This window comes from Muntiacus reevesi, chromosome 4 (genome assembly GCF_963930625.1).
Source record: "Muntiacus reevesi chromosome 4, mMunRee1.1, whole genome shotgun sequence".
NCBI lineage: Eukaryota > Metazoa > Chordata > Mammalia > Artiodactyla > Cervidae > Muntiacus > Muntiacus reevesi.
In genome coordinates this window covers 111,179,909-111,185,409 of record NC_089252.1, presented here as the reverse complement: position 1 = coordinate 111,185,409, position 5,501 = coordinate 111,179,909, and positions in this window count along the sequence as shown.

Genomic DNA, 5,501 nt, shown 5'->3' with positions numbered 1-5,501 from the left:
TCACATCTGAGTTAACACACGTGAAGGCTTAATCTCACTGTAAAATGAACAAGTAGCACTAATTTATAAAGAGGCAGGTGCCTTGTTAGCGCAGTAGGTAGCGTGTCAGTCTCATAATTTTTAAAGAGGCATTCTGGATGAACTTTGGTGTGATTGTACATCACTTTTTATTCTGTTTTATAATTGAATAAATGCTTGTATTAAAAAAAGAGGAAGACAAATTATTGAACACTAATAACAGGAAGGAAACTGGGTATCACTACAGATTCTGCAGACATCAAAGAAAATAATCAAATCATATGAACATCTATAACTTAGATGAAGTACATGAATTCCTCAAAAAACAGATTATCACAACACACTCAATATGAAATAAATAACTTGAATAGCCCTTCAAGGAAATTGAAGTCACAATTTAAAAGCTTTTGAGAAAGAAATTTCCAGATAATTTGACTGGAGGATTCTTTCAAATGTTTAAAGAAGAATTATCACCCATTCTACATAATCTTTTATTTACAGAAAATAGAAGAAGAGAGAATACTTCACACCTCACTTTGTGAGACCAGTATTACCCTGCTACCAAAACTGGATAAAGATGGTACCAAAAAGTACATAGTATAACCATGGATCAATATCCTTCACAAATCTAAATAAAAAAACCTTTAATATTAGCAAATAGAATACAGGGTTTATTCCAGAGATGCAAGGCTGGTTTGATACTTAAAGTCAATCAATGAAATTCACTGTATTAAAAGGCTGAAGAAAAACCACATAATCATATCAATCAATACAGAAAAATCATTTGACAAAATTCAACAACTATTTATGATAAAACTCAGAAAAAATAAGGGATGCGGGGAACTTCCTCAATTTGATAAAAACGTGCCTATTAAAAAACCAACAGCTAATAAAATACTAACGTTGAAAGACTGAATGTTTTTCCCTAAGATTGGGAGCAAGGCAAGGGTGTCTGTGTTAACTACTCGTGTTCAATACAGTACCGGAAGCCTTGGGCAACACAAAAAGGCAAGAGGAAATAAAAGACATACAGGATGAAAAGGAATAAATGAATCTGTTTCTCAAAACTGAAGCAATTTCTAGGATAGTAAATGAGCTTAGCCAAGCTGCAAGATATAAGATCAACATATAAAAATCAATGGCATTTCTATATACTAGCTAGAAACACATGGAAAGCAAAATTAAAGTACAATATTATATTTACAGCCTCTCTTTCAAAAAAGGAATACCTGTGCATAAATCACCAAAATGTACAAACTATGTATACTAAAAATTGCAAAATATTGATGAAATAAATTTTTTAATAAGCTATATAAATGAAGACACATTCATTGGTTTGAAGATTCGTCATGGTAAAATTGTCAAATCTCCCTCAAATGATATATGATTATAATGAAATTTCTAGCAAAATCCTCCAAGATTTTTTGCAGGCAGAGTCAGACTTACTCTAAAATTTATGTAATAAGCAAAGGAACTAAAATAACTGAAACATTTTGAAAAAAGGAAAGAGATGGGAGTAATCACCCTACTCTATTTCAGGACTCATTATGCAGCTGTCATAATTTAGACTGTAGTATTGGCAGAGGGGTGGACATGAAGATTAATGGAAAGAATGGAAAGCCCAGAAATAGCCCCACACCAGTGAGGCCATCTGATTTTTGACACAAGTGCAAAAGTAATTCACTGGAGGAAGGACAGACTTTTCAACAAATGGTGCTAGAGCAACTGGATATTTATTAAAAAAATAAAATAAAAGAACCTTAATTTAAATTTTGAATTAGTGATCAATGCAAAGAAATAGAGGGAAACAATAGAATGGAAAAAAGCAGAGATCACTTCAAGAAAATTAGAGATACCAAGGGAACATTTCATGCAGAGATGGGCACAATAAGGGACAGAAATGGTATGGACCTAATAGAAGGAGAAGGTATTAAGAAGAGGTGGCAAATATGACCCAGCAATCCCACTTCTGGGCATACACACCGAGGAAACCAGATCTGAAAGAGACACGTGCACCCCAATGTTCATCGCAGCACTGTTTATAATAGCCAGGACATGGAAGCAACTTAGATGCCCATCAGCAGATGAATGGATAAGGAAGCTGTGGTACATATACACCATGGAATATTACTCAGCCATTAAAAAGAATTCATTTGAATCAGTTCTAATGAGATGGATGAAACCAGAGCCCATTATACAGAGTGAAGTAAGCCAGAAAGATAAAGACCAATACAGTATACTAACACATATATATGGAATTTAGAAAGATGGTAACAATAACCCTATATGCAAAACAGAATAAGAGACACAGATGTACAGAACAGACTTTTGGACTCTGTGGGAGAAGGCGAGGGTGGGATGTTTCGAGAGAACAGCATCGAAACATGTATATTATCTATGGTGAAACAGATCACCAGCCCAGGTTGGATGCATGAGACAAGTGCTCAGGCCTGGTACACTGGGAAGACCCAGAGGGATCGGGTAGAGAGGGAGGTGGGAGTGGGGATCAGGATGGGGAATACATGTAAATCCATGGCTGATTCATGTCAATGCATGACAAAAACCACTACAATACTGTAAAGTAATTAGCCTCCAACTAATAAAAATAAATGAAAAAGAAAATAACAAAAAAGAAGAGGTGGCAAGAATACACAGAAGAACTGTACAAAAACGATCTTCATCACCCAAATAACCACAATGGTGGATCATTCACCTAGAACCAGACATTTTGGAGTGCAAAGTCAAGTGGGCCTCAGGAAGCATCACTACGAACAAAGCTAGTAGAGGTGATGGAATTTCAGTTGAGCTATTTCAAATCCTAAAAGATGATGCTGTGAAAGTGTTGCACATAATATGCCAGCAAATTTGGAAAACTCAGCAGTGGCCACAGGACTGAAAAAAGTCAGTTTTCATTGTCCCAAAGAAAGGCAATGCCAAAGGATGCTCAAACTACTGCACAATTTCACTTATCTCACACGCTAGTAAAGTAATGCTCAAAATTCTCCAAGCCAGGCTTTAACAGTACGTGAACTGTGAACTTCCAAATGTTCAAGCTTGATTTAGAAAAAGCAGAGGAACCAGAGATGAAATTGCCAACTTCCACTGGATCACTGAAAAAGCAAGAGCATTCCAGGAAAACATCTATTTCTGCTTTATTGACTACGCCAAATCCTTTGACTATGTGGATCACACCAAACTATGGAAAATCCTTAAAGAGATGGGACTACAAGACCACCTAACCTGCCTCTTGAGAAATCTGTATGCAGGTCAGGAAGCAACAGTTAGAACCGGACATTGAACAAGAGACAGGTTCCAAATAGGGAAAGGAGTACGTCAAGGCTGTATATTGTCACCTTATTTAACTTCTATGCAGTATACATCATGTGAAATGCTGGGATGGATGAAGCACAAGGTGGAATCAAGACTGCCGGGAGAAATATCAATAACCTCAGATATGCAGATGACACCACCCTTATGGCAAAAAGCAAAGAACTAAAGAGCCTCTTGATGAAAGTAAAAGAGGATAGTGAAAAAGCTGGCCTAAAACTCAACATTCAAAAAACTAATATGGCATCTGGTCCCATCAGTTCATGGCAAATAGATGGGGAAACAATGGAAACAGTGAGAGACTTTATTTTTGGGGCTCCAAAATCACTGCAGGTGGTGACTGCAGTCATGAAATTAAAAGACGCTTGCTCCTTGGAAGAAAAGCTATGACCTACTTTGCCAACAAAGGTCTGTCTAGTCAAATCTTTAGTTTTTCCAGTAATATGTGTGGATGAGAGTTGGACTATAAAGAAAGCTGAGCACGAAAGAAGTGATACTTTTGAAGTGTGGTGTTGGAGAAGACTCTTAAAGATTCCTTTGGACTGCAGGGAGATTCAACCAGTCCATCCTAAAGGAAATCAGTCCTGAATATTCATTGGAAGGACTGATGCTGAAGCTGAAACTCCAATACTCTGGCCACATGATTTGGAGAACTGAATCACTGGCAAAGACCCTGTTGCTGGGAAAGATCGAAGGCAGGAGCAGAAGGAGACAATAGAGGACAAGATGGTTGGATGGCACCACCAACTCGATGGATATGAGTCTGAACAAGCTCTGGGAGTTGGTGATGGATATGGAAGCCTGGCGTGCTGCAGTCCATAGGGTCGCAAAGAGTCAGACATGACTTAGTGACTGAACTGAAAGCTTGCTGACAAATTCTTAGAACACTGAAAGCATACATAAAAGACAGATGAAGTAGACTTCATGAAAATGAAAAACCTCTGGCTGCAAATGCCACTGGTAAGACGTGTTACAGACTGAGAGAAAGCATTTGCAAACCATATATATGGCAAGCACATTGCTTGCCAATGCAGGAGACTCAGGTTCGATCCCTGGGTCAGAAAGATTCCCTGGAGAAGGAAATGGCAACCCACTCCAGTATTCTTGCCTGGAAAATTCCATGGGCTGAGGAGCCTGGTGGGCTACAGTCCATGGGGTCACAGAGTCAGACACGACTGAGCAACTAAACAACAATTTTTTGCTGTAGGAAATGGGAACTGGCATAGCCATTCTGGAAGAGGGTGTGACAGTTTGTTAAAAAATCAAACATACCAGGGAAGCCTGGCATGCTGCAGTCCGTGGTGTCACAAAGAGTCAGACACGACTGAGCAACTTAACAACAAAAACAAATTGTTAACAGCCCAAAATTGGAAACAATCAAAATGTCCCATAATGGGTGAATGGCTAGATTCCATACCATGGGATACTACTCAGTAAGAAAAAGGAGCAAGCTATGCATAGACTTCAGGGGGTTTATGATTTGTTTAAAAAAAAAAAAAAAAAAAAAAGCAATCTCAAAAGGTCACATACTGAGCAAGTCTATCTACATGACATTCCTGAAGTGATAAAATCACGGAGCTGGAAAGCAAATCAGTGGTTGCCAGGGTTAGGAAGGTTGGGGGCAGTTGTTACTATAAGGGTAAGGGGGGGCATCTTTATGATGATAGAATTGTTCTGCATCTTGATGAAGGTGGTGATTAAAGGAATCCACATATGTGGTAAAATGGAACTGTACACACACATGTTGCACTTCCTAAACCTGAAAGTGAATGTCTCCTTAAGTGTTTCATCTTAGGTTCCTCTACCTGGTCCTAACCCTGTTCTCTACATAAAGACTTGGATTTAAAGTCTTAGCAGCAGCTTTATTCATTATACCCCCCAAGCTGGTGAAGGGACCAGCTTCTCATTGACTAGTGAAGGGACCAATAAATTGTGGTACAGACATACAGTGAAATGCTAGTCAGCAATAAAAAGGAACAAACTACTAGTTCTTCCAACAAAATTGTTGAACCTCACAAACATTATGCTGAATGACAGAAAAGAGTACACATTCTGAACAAAACTTTGGAAAATCTGGGTAAGAGCAAATTTAATTTACAACCAAAAGCAAATAAGTAGGTGCCAGCGTGGGTGATTATCTGGGAAGGTTCTGGGAG